The sequence below is a fragment of the Eucyclogobius newberryi genome, unplaced genomic scaffold, assembly GCF_026437365.1.
Source record: "Eucyclogobius newberryi isolate DKJ021-1_F unplaced genomic scaffold, fEucNew1.0.hap1 SCAF_15, whole genome shotgun sequence".
NCBI classification, from domain to species: domain Eukaryota; kingdom Metazoa; phylum Chordata; class Actinopteri; order Gobiiformes; family Gobiidae; genus Eucyclogobius; species Eucyclogobius newberryi.
This window is the reverse complement of record NW_027315779.1, coordinates 10,946,367-10,960,801: the sequence shown is the minus strand read 5'-3', so window position 1 is coordinate 10,960,801 and position 14,435 is coordinate 10,946,367. Positions and strand designations below refer to the sequence as shown.

The 14,435-nt window shown below is 45.6% G+C and overlaps 1 pseudogene; it reads left to right on the top strand.

Annotated features, from left to right (window-relative positions):
- The first annotated feature begins 5,394 nt into the window (after positions 1-5,394).
- LOC140360689 (rho-related GTP-binding protein RhoG-like) lies at positions 5,395-14,163 on the top strand (annotated as a pseudogene).
- The last annotated feature ends 272 nt before the right edge of the window (positions 14,164-14,435 follow it).

Here is a 14,435-nt window from a genome sequence, read left to right as displayed (position 1 = left end):
CTCAAAATCTGGTATGAAAACTGGACTAAACCAGATCTAAAACTGTTCAAAATCAGGTATAAAAACAGGACTAAACCAGATCAAAAAACAGTATAAAAATGGGATTTAACCGAGTCTCAAATCAGATCAAAACCAGGACTAAGACCAGATGCAAACCAGTTAGAAATCTGGCCTTCAATAGTGTTGTAAAAAACTAATATAAAACTGTTGTGTTCTCAAATATTGGGATTAAACTAAACCAGGTCTGGTATGGTTACAGTTGGCCCTGGTTTAGTCCTAGTTTAATCCCAAATTGTCCAGGATTAAAATTAATTAAACAATGGACTAAACCAGGTGCAAACTGGGACTAAACCAGGTGCAAACTGGGACTAAACCAGGTGTAAACTAGGACTAAACTGGGACTAAACCAGGTGTAAACAAGAACTAAACTGGGACTAAACAAGGTGTAAACTGGGACTAAACCAGGTGTAAACTGGGACAAAACCAGGTGTAAACTAGGACTAAATTGGGACTAAACCAGGTGTAAACTAGGACTAAACTGGGACTAAACAAGGTGTAAACTGGGACTAAACCAGGTGTAAACTGGGACAAAACCAGGTGTAAACTAGGACTAAATTTGAACTAAACCAGGTGTAAACTAGGACTAAACTGGGACTAAACAAGGTGTAAACTGGGACTAAACCAGGTGTAAACTGGGACAAAACCAGGTGTAAACTAGGACTAAATTGGAACTAAACCAGGTGAAAATTAGGACTAAACCAGGTGTAAACTGGGACTAAACCAGGTGTAAACTGGGACTAAACCAAGTGTAAACTAGGACTAAACTGGGACTAAACCAGGTGTAAACTAGGACTAAACCAGGTGTAAACTAGGACTAAACTGGAACTAAACCAAGTGTAAACTAGGACTACACCAAGTGTAAACTAGGACTAAACCAAGACTAAACCAGGTGTAAAACGGGACTAAACCAGGTCTAAACTGGGACTAACCCAGGTGTAAACTAGTACTAAACCAAGTACAATATCCAGTTTACACCTGGTATTGTACTTGGTTTAGTGTAAACTAGGACTAAACCAAGTACAATACCAGGTGTAAACTGGGACTAAACAAGATGTAAACCAGGACTAAACCAGGTGTAAACCAGGCCTTAGAATATTAGGCCTGTAAACAAATGATAAATAAAGCGAAGACCAAGCTCTAAACTTGGTTATTTCTGATCCAAAGTTATTTCTGATCCACAAAACTCCGAGAACTTTTTCAAAAACAAAGACAAACTCACCTTCGGCCACGCGAGCTCCACGGAAAACCGATCCAAATCCGGTTAATCCATGGATCGATCGGCGCGCGTGCGTGACTCCATGATCGACGCGCGGGGGAGAAACGCGCTTTGTGCCGCGGCCTCAGAAAAGTGAAGTCAGGATCACGCACAGACACTTCCCTCATCCACGCACGACCACGCACGTGCGCACACACTCACACACGCATGTGCGCGCACACAAGCGCGCGCGCGGGGCTGAAGAGGAGGAACCACAAAAACACGGAGGAAACGATCCTTTTACCGCTCCAGACGTGGTCCAGACGTGGTCCAGACGTGCAAAGCCGGTACCGTAAAGTCTGACGTCGAAGGTGCCGTAAATGTGTAACAATTGCGCAAATAAAACACTTTTTACTTTAACATTTTTACTCTGGATACATTTTACTTTCACTTCACTACATTTGAGAGCAGATACTGTACTTTATACTGCACTAAACTTTTGAACTGGACTGAAAAGTAGAAAGTACTTTTCATGTTGTTTAAGGGTTATTTTCAGCACGTTTATAGTGACGTCATGCCTCAACGTTTAGAGATCAAGAGAGAGAAAAACAAAATAAATGAATAATAATAATACCAATACTACTACTACTCCTGCTGCTGCTACTACTGCTACTACTACTACTACTGCTAATAAAGACAAACTTTGTGACAGATGTGGAGGTTTATACACTGATAAAAGAGGATGTTTACAGGACTGTCCCATCCATAGTGCAGCCCGGGCGCCCCCTGGTGGAGCATCAGGCCCGTCATGAAGGGCACGTGACAGGATTAAAGTCTGCGCTCTTCTCTTTTAAAAGTACATTTCATCACAATTATTTAGACTATGTTTTCATTTGTTTGTGTTGTGAGTTTAATACGTCTGTAAAGCACTTTAAATGTACTTTAAATGTACTTTGTGTATTATTCGTGCTCCACAAACAAACGTGGTTCCCAGGGCCGTCGTCACCCTTTCACCAGTTTAAAATAATTAGGCCCGAGCGCCACAAGCTGGCGAGGCCTATTAATCTCGTAAGGCCGTGCAAAGCACGGCTGCGAAAGTGCGCACGTAGTGCACATGAAATCGAGCGCTCGCCCACTTCCAAACACTCACTAACGCACTCCTTCACTCACGCACGCCCCGTGCATACTAATTAGTAGTAGGAAAATGGAACATTACCGTTGTTCATTTAAGCATGTTCCGTTCATTTAAGCATGTAATGCAAAAATTGAACATTATTACTGTAGAGGGCCAAAAACACAAAGTGGGCGGAGCCCACTCAAAATTAACGAAAGTACCCGTCAGTGACCAGGGACCCACACCATGAGGTAGGAAATGTATAGTTTATGATATTTGAAAAATGGGAAACATTGTTTTCGCATCGGAATATTATTCTTTCTTTCTTCTTCTTCTTTCTTTCTTTCTTCTCGGGACCAACCCCCCTATTTTTCACCCAGTGAACATTGACGAAAAGTCACAAAAATTTGCACACCTCTAAAAATCGTGCCTCTCTACATTCTGGCTATTTCCCTTTTCTAAAATAAAAAAAATTGGCGCGTCAGCGCCCCCAAATGTACCAAAAATGCATTGAGAGATAGGAAATGACCCCAAAAAAAAAATCTGATCGTAGAATCATGAAATTTGGCGCAGAGGTAGATGGTGACAAGAGAAGTAAAAAATATTATCACGGCAACGCCGTCCGCCCAACCAAATGTCGGCCATATTGCTTCAAACATGGTCGTACTTTTACGAACTCCTCCCAGGGCGTTGGCCCTAAAAAGCTGAAATTTGGTGAAAATGCTACTGAAGAGTGGGACATCAAAAGTTATTCAAATTACATTGATACCTGTCACGGTCTCTGAGCGGCGAAGCCGCAAACTGTAGCTAGAATTTCAGAAATCTCCCAAATTTAACATTTCTGCCGTTTGCGCAGATAAAGTCCGAATTGCGTCAAATTAGAATCGTTGTTAAACTCTTTGCCCTAAACCTACTTGAAGTGAAATAAATTAATTTGGCGCCACAGCGCCCCCTACAGATTTTATATGGAGGTTAAATGTTTCGTTTTGCGAAATTAGCATCCCCATCAAAAAAGTCAATGAGACCCATGTCATAATTGTTATGGCTTTGCCGTAGCGATGACCAAAACCTCCCATGTTATTCCAATGGGGAAATCGCCAGAACATGTTTACACTTTAGACTTTCATGAACTCCTCCCAGGGCGTTAGCCCTATTAACCTGAAATTGGTGAGACTCATCTTCAGGGGTGGACCATCAAAAGATATCCACATTTTTATTCAAAGAGTCACGGTGTCTGTGCGGCAAAGCCGCACATTTTGTCAAGAATTCAAAATAAAATAGCTTTTTGATGGTAAAACAAAGGGGAGAAGATGTGACAGCGCCACAGATTCAGCAGTAGGCGTAATAATTGGGGCGCGTTAGCACCCCCTCCTCTTGCGGCGGCGTGGTGGCGGCGTGGCGAGGGCCGATCATTGCCGCTTGCTGCTATATTTGTATTTCTTATTATAGATGATGATTATGATTTGGACCACGACCCGCAGTTCCGCTCATGTCCACTAGAGCGCACTTACCTAATGACCGTAGATTATTATTGTGGCAAAGCTTTCTTAATTAGAGTCTGTGTTGTATAGACCATAGACTTATCGTTTTGTCGTTTGTCAGTTTGGGGGCCACACTCCTCCAGTTTGGGGGCCAGTTCTCCAGTTTTGGGGGCCAGTTCTCCAGTTTTGGGGGTCAGATCTCCAGTTTGGGGGCCACTTCTCCGGTTTGGGGGCCACTTCTCCAGTTTTGGGGGCCAGTTCTCCAGTTTGGGGGCCACACTCCTCCAGTTTGGGGGCCACTTCTCCAGTTTGGGGGCCACTCCTCCAGTTTGGGGGCCACACTCCTCCAGTTTTGGGGGCCACTTCTCCGGTTTGGGGGCCACTCCTCCAGTTTGGGGGCCAGTTCTCCAGTTTTGGGGGCCAGTTCTCCAGTTTGGGGGCCACTTCTCCGGTTTGGGGGCCAGCTCTCCAGTTTTGGGGGCCAGTTCTCCAGTTTGGAGGCCACACTTCTCCAGTTTGGGGGCCAGTTCTCCAGTTTGGGGGCCACACTCCTCCAGTTTGGGGGCCACTTCTCCAGTTTGGGGGCCACACTCCTCCAGTTTTGGAGGCCACTTCTCCAGTTTGGGGGCCACTCCTCCAGTTTGGGGGCCACTCCTCCAGTTTTGGGGGCCACGCTCCTCCAGTTTGGGGGCCACTCCTCCAGTTTGGGGGCCACTCCTCCAGTTTTGGGGGCTATGCTCCTCCAGTTTGGGGGCCACACTTCTTTGGGTGAAGAAATTTAGAAAAATAAATTGAAAAAATATAACGAGAAAACCTTTATTTTGTTAAATTAATGTTCAAAGGGTCAGATTTTTTATGTCACTTTTTTATTTTTGTAAATTGTGCCAAAGAGCGCCCCCTGGTGTGACGTCACGTGTTAGGTCCTGTCATTTGAACATTTGTAGTTTTCCTTCACAAACTGTAGCTCGTTCACGTTTCATGCAACAACTTCAGGACTTTTTCCACACTCAAAAACTTTTGTTTTAAATTGCCAATTGCTATGCCAACAGTCCTGAATTCTCACATCAGTAGAATTTTCAGTTGGCCTAAAATGCTAAACCAATGGATATTTTAGGACGCTAATGACTAAAAAAAATCCAATCAAATAGCATTCTGACCCTGTAAACTGATATATGTACTTACATGTTTATGCTATTGTAGCTCTATGCTAATGTTTAGCGCACTGGCAACAAACATGGCGTATTTCCATGGTAACGCGCGTTCAAACCACACTATAATTGATCCATAGTTCAAACCCAGCGCGTTATTTACCAGCGGTATTTTCTCATCAAATTATCAAGTGAAATTGAGTAAATGACAAAAGCCTGTCATTTATAGACATGTAAATGATGTAAATGTGTGTTATTGTCGTTGTTGTCAAAGTGTAGTTCAGTTAAAGTCTGCTCTGGCCGTGACTTCCTCTTAAACTCTTCCCCTTCGTGTCGCAGCCGCACATTCGGACTTCCTCCTCCTTCACTCCGTCCCGCTCCCGTCCGCACACATCCACCGGAGCCCGAAGCCAAAGCCACGGCCCCGGGACACGCGCCTCCACCGACTGCACGAACTCCCGGAGCAGCGCCGCGGGACGAGCGGAGCAGCGCGGCCGGACACAGCAGCTCCTGAGCGGTGAGAGTCTGTGGCACCGCCCGCTGGTGCCGCGCAGTAATGACAAGGGCGGGTCGGAACCGGGACTGGGACCGGGGACTGAGACCGGGACCGGGGACTGGGACCGGGGACTGGGGACTGGGACCGGGGACTGGGGACTGGGGACTGGGACTTGACCAAATCTACATCAGGACAAAACTGGGCTGAAACTAAGATGAAACCAGGACCAAATTAAGACCAAATGAGGACCGAATTAAGACCAAACTAGGACCGAATTAAGACCAAACTAGGACCGAATTAAGACCAAACTAGGACCGAATTAAAACCAAACTAGGACCAAATTAAGACCAAACTAGGACCAAATTAAGACCAAACTAGGACCGAATTAAGACCAAACTAGGACCAAATTAAGACCAAACTCCGGACGGACTCCCTCGTGTCCGTCTGTCCGTCTGTGAGAGTCAGATCTCTCCTTCACTGGAACTCCTCCAGGTTTCTACGCTTTTTTCCCAAAGAGGTTTTTTTTGTAGTTTTTCCTGGCCGAGAAGGAGAGTCTAAGGACAGAGGACCCTGGGACATCGTCCCTCGCCACCACAGACATTGTTGATTCATCTCTCCCTGTGGCCCTCAGAGGCAACTGTTGTTGTGATTTTGGGCCTTACAAAAATAAATTGATTTGATTTGATTTGACCAAACTAGGACCGAATTAAAACCAAATTAAGACCAAACTAGGACCAAATAGGACCAAATTAAGACCAAACAAGGACCAATTTAAGACCAAATTAAGACTAAACTAAAACCAAACTAGGACCAAATTAACACCAAACTAGGACCAAATTAAGACCAAACTAGGACCAAATTAATACCAGATGAACTGCATTTGACTCTTTTTCTACGTAAAGTGTGTAAAAACTATATCTGTGATGAAATAAATGTGTTTGAACGTCGCTCACACGTGTTTCACTTCGACAAAACATCTGGATTTTTCATATTTTGTGACCTTTTGTTCACACATTTTAAAGGGTTTACACATTACAGGAAGTCGAGTTGTTAAAAGCGTAAAAGTGAACATGGCTGGAGGAACTGCCACACGTTTTTAACATTTCTCAGTTTACTGCGACGTTTGCCCATTCATGAGCTCAAACTGTTCTTTGAGTTTGTTCTTGAGTTTGAGGATGTGGCTCGATCCCTAGTCGAGATACGGCCTCAGATTCTACTTCATTCCTACGGCTCGGGCCCGCTTTAGTCCTACGGCTCAGGCCCGCTTTAGTCCTACGCTTTAGTCCTACGGCTCGGGCCCGCTTTAGTCCTACGGCTCGGGCCCACTTCAGTCCTACGGCTCGGGCCCGCTTCAGTCCTACGGCTCGGGCCCACTTTAGTCCTACAGCTCGGGCCCACTTTAGTCCTACAGCTCGGGCCCACTTTAGTCCTACAGCTCGGGCCCACTTTAGTCCTACGGCTCGGGCCCACTTTAGTCCTACGGCTCGGGCCCCGCTTTAGTCCTACGACTCAGGCCCGCTTTAGTCCTACAGCTCGGACCTTAATTTGGTCCCGGTTTGGTCCCGGTTTAGTCCCGGTTTGGTCCCGGTTTGGTCCCGGTTTGGTCCCGGTTTGGTCCTGGTTTGGACCTGGTTTGGTCTTGTTTAGTCCTGGTTTAGTCCTGGTTTGGTCCTTCTTTGAGTCTGAATCTGTTCAGAGATCATCAGGAAATGCACTTATATTAAATTATATTAATTCACTTTAAACCTTCTGAGAATCTGTGCTTCATTTGAGTCGAGAACTGACTTATTATAAATATTACACTACATTTCTAAAACTAAAGGACTCAGAGTTTAGAGTTAGAGTTTTCTTTGTGTTTTGTCACATTTAGCGCTTCGTGACGCTCACAACTCAGACTAGTTTCACAGAACTTTATAGATGTCACTGATTAGATGTGGTTTGTGGTCTGCAGTGTCATATCTGCAGTACTCACATCTTTACTTTTGTTGTGGAGAGAAATACAGACTGTGCTCGTTCCAACCAAACGACTCGTCCTAATCTCATCTATGACTCGGTTCAGACTGGTTTTACCGGCCGGACTGAACGCCATCAGACTTTAGGAGAAACAAACAGCTGCATTTTAACACTTATTCAAAATTATCAGTAAAAACCCGCTCAGTTTGGTCTTTATTGGTCGGCGACTGTGTACAAAGTCATTATCATGCTACTTTCCATCTGCGGCAGTGGAAAAGTAGCACACACGTCACAATTACAGCTCGTTATTAGCATTAGCATTAGCATTAGCTCCATGAAATGCACAATGAACCGTAGAAATGCAGATAAATAACAAAACGCTGCGTCACATTTATCACTGACACAGACTCTGGGATGAACTCATTCACTTTCTTCTTTGTGGTGCAGCAGTTGAAGTATCCTTTATCTCCCCCTGCCGTTAGCAAACAAGCTAGCTAAGCTCTGCAGAGTCACAGCGACGACAGAGAAACTACTTACACTTTGAATTCTCGGGTTTGGATCTATGGTTGGGATCTCAGGTGTGCATCTCTGGTGGGGATCTATAGTGTGGATCTATAGTGTGGATCTATAGGAAAGTAGAATTGAACCAATATGAAATGATTTGAACATTTGCGTTTCTTGCTAAATTTCAAAACCTTTTCTCATTTTTGTGATCGATTCTTTAAAAAAAACTGAATCTGTGAATTATTTAAAGTTAAATTATAAATCAGACGTTACATCCAGACACTCTTACTCGAGTAGTAGTTTCCCCAAATACTTTTTTACCCTTACTTTAGTTATAGTTGTTGTACGTAATATTTATCAAGTATGGAGTAGTGATACTTCAGTTTTGGCAAATCTGCCAAACTCCACATAAATGACACAACAGTTCTGATCTGACACAATAACACCATAAAGCTCGAGCCGTAGGACTAAAGTGGGCCCGAGCCGTAAGACTGAAAGTGGGCCCGAGCCGTAGGACTGAAAGTGGGCCCGAGCCGTAGGACTAAAGCGGGCCCGAGCCATAGGACTAAAGCGGGCCCGAGCCGTAGGACTAAAGCGGGCCAGAGCTGTAAGACTGAAAGCGGGCCCGAGCCGTAGGACTAAAGCGGGCCCGAGCCGTAGGACTAAAGCGGGCCCGAGCCTTAGGACTAAAGCGGGCCCGAGCTGTAGGACTAAAGCGGGCCAGAGCTGTAAGACTGAAAGCGGGCCCGAGCCGTAGGACTAAAGCGGGCCCGAGCCGTAGGACTAAAGCGGGCCCGAGCCGTAGGACTAAAGTGGGCCCGAGCTGTAGGACTAAAGCGGGCCCGAGCCGTAGGACTAAAGCGGGCCAGAGCTGTAAGACTGAAAGCGGGCCCGAGCCGTAGGACTAAAGCGGGCCCGAGCCGTAGGACTAAAGCGGGCCCGAGCCGTAGGACTAAAGCGGGCCCGAGCCGTAGGACTAAAGTGGGCCCGAGCTGTAGGCCTAAAGCGGGGCCCGAGCCGTAGGACTAAAGCGGGCCCCGAGCCGTAGGACTAAAGCGGGCCCGAGCCGTAGGACTAAAGCGGGCCCGAGCCGTAGGACTAAAGCGGGCCCGAGCCGGATCTAAAGTGTGGATCTCGGGCTCTCTGGTTTGGGAACTCTGGTTTGGATCTTGGGTTTGGGATCTCTGGTTTGGATCTCTGGTTTGGATCTCTGGTTTGGGATCTCTGGTTTGGGATCTCGGGTTTGGGATCTCTGGTTTGGGATCTCTGGTTTGGGATCTCTGGTTTGGGATCTCGGGTTTGGGATCTCGGGTTTGGGATCTCTGGTTTGGGATCTCGGGTTTGGATCTCTGGTTTGGGATCCCTGGTTATGTGTAGTCTTGCCCATAAGTTTAGTGCTCGTCACAAATACAGGAAAAGCCACTTCTTTGTTCTTCATCTTTCCATCCACGCGACTTTATGATGATGTACAATAATTACAGTATTTTTTGTTATCTACGTCAAACTGTTGAAGTTCGTCGCCACTGAAGGTGTCGTAAGTGAAAAACCGGGAAGTAGCGGCTCCTTTTCGAGCCATCTTGAGTCAGCGTGGAGTTTTTGAAAGAGTGGAGAAAGAGGAAGGAAGTCCGGCGTGGGTTTTGTGTGAGGGCCAAAGAGACGGACGCTCAAAACAAAGAAAGAAACGGCGAGCTGAGGAGGCGAAACCCGCACACGGACCGGTTCCTCAAACACTGACCAGATCAGTGAGTTCACGACTAGACTGGACTTCATTTCCCAGCATGCAACAGCGATGGCCGTGATGACGAGACTGCGACCGAAGCCGTCGAGATCGAGCAACAGAACAATTGACTTGAGTTTACAAGTAATCCTGCTTTAAATCCATCAGAAGGTTCTCCCGTCTCGCTAATTCTGACTTTGTTTGGTGGGAGGGCATCTGTGGTAAATATGTATCACAGTTTTACTTCCGTTAAGTCGCAGTTTGTACCTTTTTAAAATGACAGGAAGTCGAGCTGAATCCCTCTGTGATGTCATCAGTGTGCGACACAGTTTAAACCATGGTTGGACTAAATGAAGGTGTTTTATGGTGTTATTGTGTCAGATAAGAACTGTTGTGTCATTTATGTGGAGTTTGGCAGATTTGCCAAAACTGTAGTTATAGTTGTACGTAATATTTATCAAGTATGGAGTAGTGATACTTAAGTAAGGGTAAAAAAGTATTTGGGGAAACTACTACTCGAGTAAGAGTGTCTGGATGTAACGTCTGATTTATAATTTAACTTTAAATAATTCACAGATTCAGCTTTTTTTAAAGAATCGATCACAAAAATGAGAAAAGGTTTTGAAATTTAGCAAGAAAAGCAAATGTTCAAATCATTTCATATTGGTTCAATTCTACTTTCTTTAGATGCTTGTCCTGGTTTAAAGTCTTATGTTTAGTGTCCCGTAGAGACCTAGACCAAACTAGGACTAGACAAGAGCTAAACGAGGACTCAAACTGTATCTCGGTCCGATGTGGTTCAGCCCAGACTCCAGAGACTGGGTTTGGGTGGAGGACCATGATCTCACTCTGGACTCCAGCCCCAGAACTCAGCTGAGGTTCAGACTGGATCTAATCCAGGTCTGTTTGAGTCCCGGTTTAGCCCTTGTTCAGACCTCTTTAGTCCGGCCTCGGATCTGGTTTAGTCCTAATTTGGTCGTCATTCAAGTCCTTTTTTATTTAACCCTATTTTTGTCATGGTGTGTCTTTGGTATTTGCTAATACCTGGTTTAGTCCACATTTAGTCTCATTTAGTGTGGACCTGGTTTTAGTCCTAGTTCAGGCCGTTTCCCTGCTTTAGTCCTGACCCCGGTTCAGTCTTGTTCAAATATCTGTTTTGGTTATGGACCGCTTGCTCTCGTCTCATTTCCATATAAACAAATCCTGTTTCCAGTTGAATTATGGGAAGAGACCCGCCCTGAACCAGATCTGAGAAACATTTGGCTCGAGACAAGTCCTGGACCAGTTCTAAGAGACCTTTGGATCAAGGCGAGTCCTGGACCAGATCTGGGAGAGCTTTGGATCAAGGGGAGTCTTGGACCAGATCTAAGAGATCTTTGGATCAAGGAGAGTCCTGAACCAGAATTAAGGGACCTTTTGGATCAAGGAGAGTCCTGAACCAGAATTAAGGGACCTTTTGGATCAAGGAGAGTCCTGAACCAGAATTAAGGGACCTTTGGATCAAGGAGAGTCCTGAACCAGTTTTTAGAGACCTTTAGACCGAGACAGTCAGCCCAGGTAAAGATTCAGAGCTGGTTTAGTTCTGTTTTTTTTTAATCGAGGCCGGCCCATGTTTAGTCCTGACTCTGGCACCAGCAGCAGACCGGTCGTCTGCATAATTGTGATAGGACCTAACAGCAGCATGTAGAGGTTGAACAGAAGGGGTCCCAGGACTGGCCCTTGGGGCTTCCCACAGGTCAGGGGCATGTGGTCTTCCAGATAGGACCTTAACCAGTTTAGGGCGGGGCCAGGGATGTCCACCCAGTCCTCTAGTCTCTGTAAGAGGGTCCCATGATGGACAGTGTCAAAAGCAGCACTCAGATCGAACAGAATTAAGACTTTGCCCGTGTCAAAATGTGTGAGCTGTTGCTAAACAACCTTTTCGAGGACTTTGTCCAAAAATGCATTAAGCTCTTCCACTGCCAATCACTGGCAATCAGAGCAAGCTGAAGTGAAATATTAAAACTGAAGGATTTTGAACTGGAAATCAGCAAAAACTTGCCACAAAATCCGACCTTTGTTGAAGCTGAGGGGCCACGAGCAGGTGAAAACAGATCTATGGTGCACAGAAGCATCTGAGCATGTGCAGACCTCCCCACTACAAACTTGTACAATAGGCTCCTCCCACTACAAACCTGTACAATAGGCTCCTCCTTCTGGGGGGCCAGGACTCCTGGTTAAATAAAGGTCATAATAAAATGTGTAAAAAATCCCTTGATGCTTTTAATTCATGATTTAGTGACAGTTTTATTGGCTGAATATTCAAAGTGTTTCCAGCTCTCTTCTCATTTCTCTGATTCCTCATTTTCTCCATCATTTCTGCTTTTTGTGACTGAAAATAACCGGCGAAAGAAGGAAACATGAAGTCAGACTTTAATATTTAGTGTGAAAAAGAAGCTTGAATTAGATCCTCCCAGTCCGTCCTTGGACTTGATTATGTTTGGTTGTTCAAATTTGGTCTAGATTAGAAGTCAGACTTTCTCTGGTCTGTTTTTACAGATCAAGTCCTGTTTTCTTTATTTTAGTCCTGGTTTAGCTCTAGCTTTAGTCCTGGTTTAGCTCGAGCTTTAGTCCTGGTTTAGCTCGAGCTTTAGTCCTGGTTTAGCTCGAGCTTTAGTCCTGGTTTAGCTCGAGCTTTAGTCCTGGTTTAGCTCGAGCTTTAGTCCTGGTTTAGCTCGAGCTTTAGTCCTGGTTTAGCTCGAGCTTTAGTCCTGGTTTAGCTCTAGCTTTAGTCCTGGTTTAGCTCTAGCTTTAGTCCTGGTTTAGCTCGAGCTTTAGTCCTGGTTTAGCTCTAGCTTTAGTCCAGGTTTAGCTCGAGCTTTAGCTCAAGCTTTAGTCCAGGTTTAGCTCGAGCTTTAGCTCAAGCTTTAGTCCAGGTTTAGCTCTGTTGGATCCGAGTCATCTGGTCTGTTGTTACTTCAATTCTTTCTTTTTGTGCCTCCAGGTCACAGAGGTCACAGAGGTCGCAGAGAGGACACCGTGGGGTCAACGGTCACGTGATGCAGACTGTGAAGTGTGTGGTGGTGGGAGACGGCGCTGTGGGGAAAACATGTCTGCTCATCTCATACACGACCGGAGCGTTTCCCAACGAGTATATACCAACTGTGTTCGACAACTACAGCAGCCAGGTGAGACTAAACCAGGCCTAAACCAGGACTGAACCAGGCCTAAACCAGGCCTAAACCAGGACTGAACCAGGACTAACCCAGTCTGTGTCCTGTGCAGGTTGAGTTGGACGGCCGGACTCTGAGTCTGAACCTCTGGGACACGGCGGGGCAGGAAGAGTACGACCGACTCCGGACTCTGTCGTATCCACAAACAAACGTCTTCATCATCTGCTTCTCCATCTCTAGCCCCGCGTCCTACGAGAACATCCTGCTCAAGTGGCACCCGGAGGTCAGTCCTGGTTTAGACCTGGTTTAATCCTGGTTTTGACCTGGTTTAGACCTGGTTTAATCCTGGTTTTGACCTGGTTTAGTCCTGGTTTAGACCTGGCTTAGAGCTAGTTTAGACCTGGTTTAGAGCTAGTTTAGTCCTGGTTTAGACCTGGCTTAGAGCTAGTTTAGACCTGGTTTAATCCTGGTTTAGAGCTAGTTTAGTCCTGGTTTAGATCTGATTTAGAGCTTGTTTAGTCTTGATTTAGACCGCTTTTGACAAACGTTCTACATAATCAGACTGGGCTGACAGGGGACGCTTCATGTAAACTCAGAGGGTCTTTTGTGGTGCAGGTGACCCACCACTGTCCCGGCGTGCCCATCCTCCTCGTCGGGACAAAGAGGGATCTCCGTGACAACCCGGACATCCTGAAGAAGCTGAAGGAGTCCAACTCTGCGCCCGTGTCCCACAGCAGCGGTCAGTCTCTGGCCAAACAGATCCAGGCTGCGCGTTACCTGGAGTGCTCGGCTCTGAACCAGGACGGCATCAAAGAGGTGTTCAGCGAGGCGGTCCGGTCCTTCCTGAACCCGCAGCCCCCGCCCGGGAAGAAGCACTGCACACTGCTGTAGAAGTAGAAGTACAGGGAGAGTACCACAGCCAGTGACCAAAGCACTTCACTCACGTTTAGTTTGGGTCCTGATTCTGCTCCACGAAAGCCACTGAAGCTTTTCCTAATTTTTAGTTTCAAAGACGAGACTTTAAAGTGAAATAAACAGAAGTGTCCAGTAAAAGTACAATATATAAGGTTTAGTACTTTTATTTTTGTACTTTCCACCACTGCCAATATAGTCCTAGTCCAAGCCTACAGTCCTGATCTAGTCCTGGTACTAAACCAGGACTAAACCAGGACTAAACCAGGTCTAAACCAGGTCTAAACCAGGTCTAAACCAGGTCTAAACCAGGTCTAAACCAGGACTACATCAAGACTTCCTCAAACCCAAAATGATTTGTATTTAGGAGTGTATATTTTATGTGTATTTAACATGTTCATGTCGTGTTTGTGCGAGTAAATATATAAATTAATTAATTAATTAAAAGTTCAGAATGGAGTTTCACTTTGTTCCTCATGTTTCTTCTTTACATTGGACAAATAAAACTAACTCATGAAACTGTAAGTAAGTGCTAATCCAAATAAAGGTATATTCATGGTAATGATCAGGACTTAACAGGAGAGTAACACGATGATCCACGTGTCATGACCTGACACGACCACTAGGGCTGAAGGTTTAGGCGTCATGGCAACACATTTTAAAGTTAGAGCTGGGACATGAACCGAAAGATGAAGTAGGGAAA